This window comes from Ambystoma mexicanum, chromosome 11, assembly GCF_040938575.1.
Source record: "Ambystoma mexicanum isolate Mex_15411 chromosome 11, UKY_AmexF1_1, whole genome shotgun sequence".
Taxonomy (NCBI): domain Eukaryota; kingdom Metazoa; phylum Chordata; class Amphibia; order Caudata; family Ambystomatidae; genus Ambystoma; species Ambystoma mexicanum.
This window is the reverse complement of record NC_090934.1, coordinates 32,100,221-32,113,494: the sequence shown is the minus strand read 5'-3', so window position 1 is coordinate 32,113,494 and position 13,274 is coordinate 32,100,221. Positions and strand designations below refer to the sequence as shown.

The 13,274-nt window shown below is 47.0% G+C and overlaps 1 protein-coding gene across 2 annotated transcripts in view; it reads right to left on the bottom strand.

Moving 5' to 3' along the window:
• BSDC1 (BSD domain containing 1) overlaps positions 1-13,274 on the bottom strand; it is a 217,421-nt gene that overhangs the window by 182,430 nt on the left and 21,717 nt on the right. The gene's annotated exons all lie outside the window — the stretch shown is intronic.

Sequence of the window (13,274 nt, the reverse complement as noted above, 5' to 3'; positions counted from 1 at the left end):
CACCCCACGGTCCCGCGCCATAACCGAACTAATGCTGCTAGAGTGCAAAGAAAGACAAATGCAACCATACTGAGGGCTCGTGTGAAGGACGTGCGAGAATGCACCCTTCATGTGTGTATGTCCAAGCCCCTTATGTGCCACTACCGTCACGTACGGTGGCGAGTCGTTTTCTATGCGCTCCACCAACCTCACTACTACCTCACTTACTGCAAATGTATATGCATATACCAAAATGTTGTAGTTGTTAAAACATAGTGTACAAATAATGTGCTCGGACTGGCTATATTTGAGAGGCATTTAGCAAAGTTAAAATGTAAGCTTTGGAATGATTCAATGAGTATTGTATAGTATTCAAATGTTTATGATGCTTTCACCTAAAATCGGCAACACACGAGGAAGATACCTTTGTGAATGTGTGCAAGGCCATTCCCCCTCCCTCCCTGAGAAGCCTGCCAGACGAGAGAGCAGAGGCCAGCTCCGCACATCTCCGCCTCCCCCAACTAGGCTGGAGTCGCTTCAAAGATTTGTAGTTCCCTCTGCAGCACCCAAGGCCACGACCCGCCACCTGCATTATTTACAGCCCAGCAGTAAACCTCCGCCTGAATACACAACTTACACCCCACAACCCACCGGATCACCTTAGGTTAATGGCCCCTGTAAAATTAGGACACCCAATATTATGGTAACATTACAGCAACACATTCATAACGACTTCTAACAAGACAGGAGGACATGTACCGTCTGTCCCATGCCCTGAGACCCAGCCCCACGACCTATGGTACCCGGTCAACAGGACACTGGTAACCATGTACTGATGAATCGCCACCAAACCCCTCTCAAGGTGCATTCCTCCTGTGTTGCATTAACCTGTAGTATAACCTATTGGGAGATTTACTAAAGAGAATAATATTGCAAATGACTGAATGACTGCGGTGTGCATGGCCTAGGGCAAAGAAGTCAGGAAAAGACATTCATCTCTGAAACTGGCCACAGTGGCACAACGACACCGCCCAGATGAACCCAGCTGACCCGCCAGGCCCAGCCCATCCCACGAGGCTGACCAGTGACGTCCTCCAGCCAAGACCAACCACATCACAGCAGCACCTATAGCTAGTCGTCGCCACCCAATCCCATTGAACTTGTGCCCCCTATAGTGTGTAGGTTTTGATGACGTTTTTGTAAATATATACGCCTGTCTTTGCTATTATCAGGCAGAGCGCTCTCGGAGTTTGCAGAGTTCTTTGCATGCCCTATTCTGATTGATAAACTCCCATTTACGCTCACCCGCACTTTGTCTTAGCCTTATTCCCACTCTGGGAGAGTCCATCACTGTCTCTCATTGCGGGGAGGATCGTGCTGGTTGGGGACGCTTGCCTTCAGTGGTGACCCCGAAAGCGTGATTATTATTTTTTTCCCCAACATATCCCTACTGTCCCCTTTTGGCATGAAAATCTCTGGTCGAAAAGGGATACGCACGGTGCGCCGGCTCCGGGAGGCTGCCCGCCAACGCCGACCGGTACGCTCAGAAGTGCGCACTCAACAGAGAGAGGGTACGGGATCCCGGTTGAAAAATCCCCTTTGAGTACCGCTCGCCGGAGCCGGGGCTGACTGTTGAGCGTACGGCAACACTGCCTGAACGGACCCAGTTTTCGGAGACTCTCGGTTCAAGACGGGCACATGAGTATTGAGTGCGAGCGATCATAAAGGGAGTAGAGGAGGAGATTTAGGACAGGGAACGAGGCGGGGTAAAAAGGGACACGTTGGGTCTACTAAAGACCATCTTAAACTTTCTTTGCTTTTTCTTTGCATATGGCCATTAGGATTAAGAGGTGATTAAGAGATAAAAGTGACGTTAACCTAGCTCCGAGAGGGGGTGGAAGGCGGCGCGGCATAGTGCTATCTCGACTAGTACTGGGAATATATGAAGAAGTGAAAAATAAGATAAAAAAGTGTCTGGCAAAGGGAGACACGGAGAATATATTAGTGACTGCTATTCTTTCTATTCTTTTCTTTAGGGTTACGGGAAAAATAAAAGTGGGTCAGTACAAAACCAAAGAGACAAAGTAAAGAGACAGAGTTTTACTCTAAAATTGAAGATCAAAGCTATATATATATATATACACACACATATATCTGCATAAGACGGACAGGGACAGCCGGCCAGGGAGGAAAGGGAGGACAAATTGAGCTGTGAATAGAGTATGTGTCAGGAGATAATTTGGTGTAATGGTGGTGTAAAAATGGTCACAAATGTATAGCCATTGAGTGGTCATGGTAAGTGTGACCAGACAAAGCATTATAAAGACAAGAGTAATAAGGTGAAGTGAGTGTGTACCTTTCTGATTTTTGGGTTAACATTGTTGAGATTACTGATGGTTTGCTCTTGTACGTGCCCCCCAAAGAGAACAGAATAGAGACTGTGCGCAGCCAATCTCATGGTGTGCAGGCGGAGGGAGGAACACGAAGGCCCCCACGATTCAGTAAGACATAAAATACACCAACTCACATGGTGATACGTTTGTATTGACATATCGAGATACATAGAGATACACAAGTACCAGGTGGGCACAAGGTATGGGGGCAGAAATACCCTTATCACATATTTGCAAGAACCTACCTGGGTACGCGGAACGGATTAAGAAATATCATGACCAATGGATCACAGAGTTGAAGGGAGAGGGGTTGCCTCAGATATGGCCCGAAGGGGGTTCATTTGACAAGAGTGTCCTCGATGTGGTAGCCACATGCCTTTGTTTGAAATACAAGGGGAAGCAGTTGCATAATAGGAGAGAAATATTAGACCTCTGGAGACTGTTTGAAGAAATACCGCTGCCTAAGGTAAGGGAATTAGATCCTGATCTACCATCTACCACTGACAATCCGTTAATGATACAAAAAGATGATAAGGTATTGCCAGAGGAAGAGCCACCGATAGAAGTAACCAGGTTGTACCCAATACTAAACAAGCCAGTGCCCGCAGAGGGATACAGTGACCCGACTTATGTGCCCCCACAGACAACTATCACAACGCAAGGGCCAACAGCACTCCCTCCATACGAGAGTCATAGGGACCGAGCTCAGGTGAGCACACCAAGGGTGAACATAGAAAAACTAAGAGACGATCTAGAATCAAGGCTCTCCATAGCGAAAGACGAGCTCTCGAGGATAAAAAGCATATGTGAGCAGACCGCACTTAATACAGCCAGATCAGAGCACGCGTCTAGAGCACAGAGCGAGGGTAGAACATTTGAAGAAGGGTGGAAAAAAGGCGAGATACTGTTCAGAATCCAGGAAGAACCAACACGTAAAATTGAACTCGAGGCAAGAGAGGGATGTACTGAAAATAAAGAGAGGCCTACAGGAGACAGGGAGGAGCTACTATGTGATATAAGGGATGATTTGGAAGAAAGCGACAGGTTGAGTATGGCAATGGGAGGGGGAAGCGAAGGGGTTGATGGTGCATGCTCAATGAGGACACTGGATGATGAGTGGACGGGGCGATTAAGGAACCGGGTGGGGAAAATGGCATCATTAGGAAAATCAGGAGTGAAGACGGGTACAGATACGACAACGAAGGGAAAGTTGCAGCTCCCGCTAATACATAGGGGAGGAGGGAGGCCGAATTACATAGCCTGGGCTCAGATGGATAAGGCCAACTTACTAAAGTTATTGCCCCCCGTTATCCGGAAGGGCGAGCAAGTGGATATACGCCTTTGAGAAACACACTGCCGGGGTACCCCTAGCAATAGGGGATGTGAAGAGCTTGCTTGTATCAGCAGTGGGGGAATCAGGCCGACAGAGTATGGGTCAAGGCTGGTTTCCCGGGAGTAACATTAAACTGCGATCGCCATGATGGGGCCTCCTTTAACACAGTGCGTGCAAGGGTGTGGGATGCTTTGCGGGAAAAGTTTCCAGATACCCCAGACTTACAGTCAGTAATGCAGTGTACAATGAATGACGGGGGAAGATGCTATGGATTACATTTTTCGGGTCCAAGAGATGTGGAGAGCAGAAACGGGCACGCCCTGGTATCAATCGACATCGTTATTTTACTTTATTATAAAGAGGGGGGCTCCCAAAAGAGGTGCAAAAAGCGCTCGACAAGATAGCAGGTATTGAGGCGAAAGGATGGCCTGAAATTCAGAGCATAATAATGCACCACTGTAAGCGAATAAAAGAAAGGGAGAAGGAGGTGGCGCAGAAAAGATTGGCAGACGAAGCGAAACTAGTGCAAACAAAGTTGGTGATGGTCGCAGCAGCAGTAGCCGCACTCCCACACAGCAGGGAGGGAGATGAAGAAGAGGAGGGGCTGGTAGCAATACAAGGAAGGATGGCAACTAATTGGGCAGGAGCAGGACAGCGGCAGTGGAACGAGCAGGAGCAGGGCGGAGTTCCGCAGTGGCAAGAGTGGGCCCCTCGAGGGGGACGAGGTGGGTACAGGGGCCGAAGAGGAGGTGGACAAGGATACGGGGGAATGGGAGGAAATGGATGGCAGGGTCCCAGAGGCGCGCAAGGGAGTTGTTGGAACTGCGGGAGGTGGGGACATTACTCTAGGGAGTGCAGAAGCAGACCAAACAGCGGATTTCCAGAGGTAGAACATTATGGCCATCCCCATCCGGGGAACCCATATGGTCTCCCCATGGGACAACAACAAAGAAACGCAGGGCAGGGGTACAATGAGCAACAACAGGGACATCAATGCAGAACACAAAATCACCCACAAAACAATGACACCATGCACTACACGCCAGGCAACCCTTTCGCGACAACAGCCAACGGAGCCCCAGCACCAGCCCCCTATAATGGCCTATCAGTGGTTTCAGGGAGCGTGTTCAACCAAGGGGGTCAATGAGACACACCGCATAGGACAGCCCACAGAGAACACTTGCGTGTCCAGTTCTATCTACCACCTACGATGCAGCAGAGGAACCATTGGTAGGGGCGCAGATAGGAGACAAGCAGTTCATATTCATGGTGGATTCGGGAGCGGAGAAATCATGTATTAGGGAGGGCCGGTTCCCGTCATCTATCCGGAAGTTAGAGACGCAGGGGTTCTCTGGGGCTGTAATTGAAGTTCCTTATACAGAAGCATTGGATGTAACGGTAGGGGGTAAAACTGTAAAAACACCCTTACTGTATTATGAACATTCGCCAATAAATTTACTAGGAAGGGATCTTCTTAGCAAACTCAATATGACAATATCATTCACTGAGAGAGGTATAGTGTGTTCAACACCAGGAATATGCTCATTACATGTAATGCTGGTAGTACAGGCTCACACAACCGCACAAGAAATACGTGGTTTGCCAGTGGACGAGAGAATGTTTATTGAAGGACTAAAGACGCTGGCCCTCATAGTTCCTGAGCTAAAAAGAATGGATTGGAGAATACCAGCGGAGTTCCTCTTCCGCCCAATAGTGCACCCTGACATAGCACCAGGATCAGTAGTATCATTAGACTTGCAGGCTGTACAGGTATCTGCGAAAAGGATCTTGGTGATGGGAATGGATATAGAAGGGTGTGAGTGGCGTACAGTACTGTGTACCAATGCCAATATTGCCCTGAGAGACTTAACTGATGAGGATCTCTTTTCAGATTCGGAAGGGGATGGTGAAATAGTAATGGAAATAGCAATGCCCTGTGACATTTTGATTCAGGCTAGAGAAATCCCTGTCCAGCTGATGGCAGTGGTGGGAGCACCACCGTCATTCTTCAATGATGACATGAGGCTAGTACCAAATAATTTGTGGACAACAGGCCCCCATGACGTAGGGTTATTGCATGGAGTGCAACCAGTGATAATAAAGCTCAAACAAGGAGCGATTCTACCCAGAGTGAAACAATATCCATTGTACCGTGAAGCTGAAGAAGGGATAAAAGAGACAATAAATGCACTACTAGCACAAGGGAGAATAGTGCCTTCAAACTTCCCATGTAACACATGCATTTACCCAATTAAAAAAGCAAAGGGAGGGTCTTGGAGGATGATCCAGGATTTACGCCCCCTAAATGATGTAATACAGAAAGAGTTCCCTTTGGTCCCGAACCCTGCATCAATATTATGCAGCATCCCAAAAACGGCATCACATTTCACGGTGGTCGATTTGAAAAACGCATTTTTCTCCATCCCGTTGGCTGAAGAGAGCAGATACCTGACAGCATTTACACTAGGGGGGTAGAGATATGAACATTGCAGATTACCACAGGGATACTGTGAGAGCCCGAGCATATTCAACCGCATACTACATGAAGACTTAGGAAACTTATCAGTTGAAAGCACAATTATTCAGTACGTAGACGATTTACTGGTCTGTGCACAGGATGAAGAAACATGCAGAAAAGATTCAATAACACTCCTAACCCTGTTGGCCAATAAGGGGTACAAAGTAGACAAGGAAAAGCTACAATATTGTCTGACAGAAGTGCTATACTTGGGACAGCTAATATCAAAAGATGGAAAAAGAATAATCCCCGACAGGGTAGAAGCAATAAGATCAGTAAGAGAACCCACAACAGTGAAGGAGATGCAGAAATTCTTGGGAATGTGCAACTATTGCCGAGCATGGATATTAGATTATGCAGCATACACCAGACCCTTACTGCAAGCGCTCAAGGAGGCCCAACAGGAGAACAAGAAAATAGAATGGTCAGAAGAAATGAGCACCTCCTTCAAATCATTAAAAGAGTTGATTTCAAGCGCTCCAGTGCTCGCAAATCCTGATTATGGGCACGAATTTTACCTGTTCTCACACTGCAAGGGGACACTCATGACAGCTGTGCTGACACAAAAGACATCCCTAGGACACAAACCGTTGGCTTACTATAGTGGCACTTTGGATGCTGTGATGGAAGGACACTTCGCGTGCGAGCATTCGCTCGCTGCAGCCGCGTTCGCAATTGAGAAAAGTGCCACAATAGTAATGGGATGCCCTGTGACATTGTTTGTGGAGCATTCATTATTTGCAATACTCGAAAGGTCAAAGAGTACACTGACCACACAGTGGGCAACCGCCTATGAAATAATATTGTCCAGCGCCAATATCCATGTGGTGCGATGCAGGACAGTGAATCCGGCAACATTCATTACAGAAGCATGCACACTGGAGGACATGCAGGAACACGATTGTGCAACTTACACAGGAGAAAGAGGGGAGGACACAGTGGTGTGCGAGAATGCCCTGACGGAGGGGGAAGTGTACTTTGTAGACGTATCAGCATCAATTGATGTGGACACAGGAGAAAAACATGTGGGACTGGCAGTGGTGAGATTAGAAGACGGTGAGTATGAGACACTAGTGCAGTACCGCCTTCCATCACATTTCTCAGCACAAGCAGCAGAACTCATTGCCCTAATAGAAGCCTTGCACGCAGCTAAAGGGTGCGCAGTGACAATTTACACGGATTCAGCTTATATGACAACAGTACATGGAGGTCTGGCAAGATGGGGGCGGAGGGGGTTTCGACGAGCAGATGGGACTCCAGTGCAACATGCAGAATTACTGAAGGAGTTAATTGAAGCCCTACGAGATCCCACCATGGTAGCAATAGTGAAGTGCCAAGCACATACGTCCAACACAGATGTTGTGTCTTTGGGAAAAGCGGCAGCGGACGCGGCTGCCAAAGAAGCCTCATACTTTGAGAAATGTGAAGCAGGTGAGTACATGCTACAGCAGAAGACAAACGAGGAGCTTCCAGAAGGGTACAATACAATGCCTATATCACAAATACTAGAGTTGCAGGAAGGAGCAAGTGCAGATGAAAAGGCGATGTGGGTAAAACGAGGGTGCAGCCAATCAGCAACAGACTTGCTGTGGCGACAAAATAATTCAGGAAAAGTGGTAATGCCAGTAAAATTATTAGAAATAGCGTTTCAACAACTACACTTCCAAGCACACAACGCGAAACAACACATTGCAGCAGAGATACAGGAAGAGTGGTTCGTGCCCTGTCTTCAGGAGCACGTATCTAGATTGACATTGGAGTGCACAACATGCCAGATATACAGTTCAGGAATGACATTACGTACACTAAGAGGAACAATTCCAAAACCGATTGGGCCATTCAGAGAGCTACATATTGATTATGCGGACATGGGAGAGAGGTGTAATGGGGCACGTTACATGATTGTGGTTGTGTGCCCATTTTCAAGATGGGTGGAAGCAGGCCCATGTGCACGACCTGATGCTAAAAGCGCTGTGAAATTCCTAGTGAGAGAAGTATTTCCGCGCTGGGGAATTTGTGACGTGATTCGCTCAGACAACGGCACTCACTTTGTAAACGAACTCTTCAAGGAAGTAACAACGCTATTGGGAATAAAGCATAAGTTGTGCTCCATTTATCATCCTCAAAGTAATGGCGTGGTAGAAAAGATGAACGGCCTGTTAAAAGGAAGATTATCGAAACTATGCTTTTCATTAAAAAAAGAACTGGATTTACTGTTTACCCCTTGCACTGTTTGAGCTGAGGAATCAGCCAAGAAAGGACCACCATTTGTCCCCGCACGAAATTGTGACTGGGAGACGAATGCACACAGCACACTCCCCACTGCGCCAACACTCGGATGCATACAGAAGCGCTGCGATATTGGGAGATGAGTTCACGGACTACTTGAAAAAATTAACAAGGGCAGCGCGCGCAATATCAAAGCAGCTTTCACCACCGTTCACGAGAGAAGAGGGGAACACAACAGGGTCAGTTACAGAGCCTGAAGCCCAGGTACAACTGACGCCGGGTGAATTCATTTATGTCCGGAGCTTTGTGCGCCGGTGGAATGCACCACGGTTCCATGGCCCATACGAAGTGGTGTTTTGCACCCCTACGGCTGTAAAAGTGAAGGGCCTCAAGTATTGGATACATTTGACGGATGTACGAAGAGCATATAATAATGTGCAGGAAGAGGTGGATGAGGGGGCACAGACAACAGCAAACAATGCAAATGAAAAGAATGTGTGAATATGAACTTGTGTGTGACAGAAATGCACCTGATTGAGAAAGTTGCTGACAAGTATAATTACATTTAAGAGTATTTAAAAAAAAAAAAAAGAATAATAATGTTATGAACTTATATGTAAATAATGATGTGATAAAAGTACGTAGTGTCGACTCCCTTGTCTGTGAATCCCCAACCCTACTGCCCTACCCGCTTCCATTCCCTTTCAGTATATACTGGCACTGGTATTGCCAACAAAATGTTTACATTCATGCACTTAATGCACTTATATATCTCAAACAGGAGCTACCATGGCATCTAACGGGCAGCCTGCAACGGATATATTTATTAGATATAGAGAATTGTTAGCTGAGAGATGCAGATATTCGTATGAGTGTGGATTGTCTGTGTGCATTACATTGTTTTTCACAATAATGTTTGGCCTGGTTACATATTGGTTCATAGCGTTCATCTCTATCGAGATGAACGAGGGGGGAGGGATTAACAGCACTAATGTGACCAATGCAACAGCAAGTGTAAATACTAAAGAAGGTGATTTTTTGGTATGGGACGGAACTAAACTTGTATGGGGATATTACACCACACCATCCAATGCCGTCATCTCGAAAAATGAAGGGCTACAGGGAGAAATGCAAAACAACACAGTGTCTCCGCCAAAAGTATCTAATAACAATGCCCGCAGTTTAAATGACCGAAACCCCTCCGCCATATCCTGGTTGTATAACACCCCCACCAGCCAGCCTGCCCCCATAGCCAAAAACACACTGTCAGATAACATGAAGGGGGAAAATGAAAGAATGACAGCAACACATGAAATATTATATGATGATTGGGCAAAGGGGGGCGGGAAGGAGAAAGGGGGGCCCACTTTGTCCATCGCCCATGAAGTTGGGAAGTACATTAGGAACAAAAATAACAGATGAAAAAGGGAGACGGGAAGGAGGAAGTATGATGAGTATTATGGGTTAGGACTAGATAAAATGGAAGACCCGCGACACCCCCACCAGACTAATAAATGGTATGCAGACATGAGTGCAACAGCTAAACAAACAACAAATGAAAGCTGTTATGTCTGCTCCCTCATTCCCCATGCTTCAGGCACGCCCAAAGTATTGTTACCCAAAGAGTTACCTATTGTAGATGCCCAATGTCTCCTTCATCTCACGTTGTGCAGAATTAAGAACACCTTCCAGGCACATGAAGTTACTTTTAGGATGCTGCAGAACGAGAAAACTTGCTATCCAAAGACAGTAGGAGTGGTATGTCTGGAAGAACCATTTTTTATAATACAAGGGACACTTTTTTCAAACAACAAGTGGAAGGACGAAGAAGTAATGTGTAAAGCTGAAGCACTGAGGGGTGTGGCACCAGAGAAATTGCAATGGATAGAAGAAACGTGCACACCAGTGTGGAAGGAACACATTTCAAAACTAACTTGGGTAACAGCCATTGAAAAACACTTCAAGCTGCAGAAAGAAATAGACTATGAACTGTGTTTTAAAAAGGAGAGGGGAAAGCCTCCATGGGGACAAACAAGAACTGTAACAAGACCCTCACCATCCCAGACTTACGAAAAGGGACAGCGGCCCTGATGGACACGTATTGGGTATGTGGCAACCAGGCATACCTGCACCTCCCACAATCATGGAGTGGCAGCTGCTCAATGGCCACTCTGCACTCAGCACTAATGGTAATCCCAGAAAGCCACATTGATGGGAGCAAAAGGACGCGAGAAAACACCCAACAGAGCGCGGCCCAGCCAACTGCAGAGTCACAAATCTATGTCCTGTCATCCGGGAACAAGGAAGAGGTGCTGTCCCGAAACAGACGAGCATCAAACTACATATCAAAGGCATCGTCAGAGTTGCTGGCACAGATCCCAGACAGATATCGATTATTCAGCTCGGCAGAAACATTCTTCGCCTCACTCATCCCAAGTATCCAGGCAAGAGCAAACGCAAAATGGCTCCAGATAACACGTTGGGAACTGATCCAGCTGGCAAATGACACTGAAGAAGGGTTCAACGTAATAAAAGTGGAACTAAGAGCATTACGGCTGATGACCATGCAAAACAGGTATGTCTTGGACCTGTTGACAGCGATGGATGGAGGTGTTTGCCGAAAAATCGGAAGTGCCTGCTGCACTTCCGTACCTTCCGAAGACGCAGACAACGGCTCCCTGTCCCATGTGATAGAAGCAGTACATAATCTAGGAGAAAGAATGAGAATGGAAGGTGGAGCGGAAGAAAGCACTTGGTTCGACAATATTTTCTCCTGGGTTCCATCATGGCTGGGAATGACTGTGAAATTTTTGATGCCGGTTGTGGTGTTCCTCCTCTTTATTTTTTGCCTGTGCCAGGTGGGTCTTCGATGTTGTGCTAACGCAGTACCGAATGGTGCAATGATGATGGTGACAATGGGCAACACCCGTGGTACAATACAAGCTATGCAGGAAGTGCAGGTACAAACAGGAACAGATGACACACTAAGATATCAGCTAGTGCCTAGGTATCACGACAAGGATATAGTAGATAAATTATGGCACACCACCATTAGAGAGCCCCGTATACTAGAATGGTACAAGGAGGTACGGGTAGACTTGGAAGGAGAGAGCGGATGTATATATCTCACTTGTACCCCAGATGAATATGCTAGGAGAGGTGTGAGCTTTAGGGGGGTATGCAGAGCATGGATGCCCATAAAAGGCACACCTGCATGGGATGACGCAATAATGGACGAGGAAGAGTGCAGGAGATTGGAGGATATAAAGAATTTGTTACTTAAGTAACGAAAGGGGGGAAATGTAGGGGAGGATTGGTCCAAAAAGACCCCCCCTTGCCTACATCTCCTCCCCCGGTGAGGGCCATGGCTCATCAGGCGTCCCCTCCTTACCACCAGGGCCCAGGTGGTGGATGGCTCACCTGCTGAAAACATTGCCCAAACATATTGAATTTAGCTAGGCCTCAGGAACCATTTTGTCTAATAAAGATGGTGTGAGCTCGGCGCACTGCAGCGCGCCCCCCACCTTTGGAGAGTTTCAATTATCCCTGTGGCCACAGCTCCCTGGCAGATCCGCTGTGAGCCCGTTCCCACGAACAAGACGGACATGAGCTAGTGTAAGATACCAACACTGTAACATTTCACCTTCCGCAGTGCATCACTGCTCCCAACATGACCCGGCCAGCAGAGCCTGGGTGGAAAAAGAACTGTAAAATGGCCCTCGGATAAAAGCAAAAGTTCCCAAATACTAATGCCAAAACTACCTGCGATGGGCGCATTTTCTCCACAAACCTCTTTGATTAGAAAACCTGTAAAACGTATAGATATGACAGAATACATGTTCACATGGCATTAGCAATGAAGCACCCACACCACTGCAGTTATGTACAAATAGTAGAAGCGTCCCGGGGGTTATTTGTTATGCGTATCATTGAAAAGTTTACACCCCACGGTCCCGCGCCATAACCGAACTAATGCTGCTAGAGTGCAAAGAAAGACAAATGCAACCATACTGAGGGCTCGTGTGAAGGACGTGCGAGAATGCACCCTTCATGTGTGTATGTCCAAGCCCCTTATGTGCCACTACCGTCACGTACGGTGGCGAGTCGTTTTCTATGCGCTCCACCAACCTCACTACTACCTCACTTACTGCAAATGTATATGCATATACCAAAATGTTGTAGTTGTTAAAACATAGTGTACAAATAATGTGCTCGGACTGGCTATATTTGAGAGGCATTTAGCAAAGTTAAAATGTAAGCTTTGGAATGATTCAATGAGTATTGTATAGTATTCAAATGTTTATGATGCTTTCACCTAAAATCGGCAACACACGAGGAAGATACCTTTGTGAATGTGTGCAAGGCCATTCCCCCTCCCTCCCTGAGAAGCCTGCCAGACGAGAGAGCAGAGGCCAGCTCCGCACATCTCCGCCTCCCCCAACTAGGCTGGAGTCGCTTCAAAGATTTGTAGTTCCCTCTGCAGCACCCAAGGCCACGACCCGCCACCTGCATTATTTACAGCCCAGCAGTAAACCTCCGCCTGAATACACAACTTACACCCCACAACCCACCGGATCACCTTAGGTTAATGGCCCCTGTAAAATTAGGACACCCAATATTATGGTAACATTACAGCAACACATTCATAACGACTTCTAACAAGACAGGAGGACATGTACCGTCTGTCCCATGCCCTGAGACCCAGCCCCACGACCTATGGTACCCGGTCAACAGGACACTGGTAACCATGTACTGATGAATCGCCACCAAACCCCTCTCAAGGTGCATTCCTCCTGTGTTGCATTAACCTGTAGTATAACCT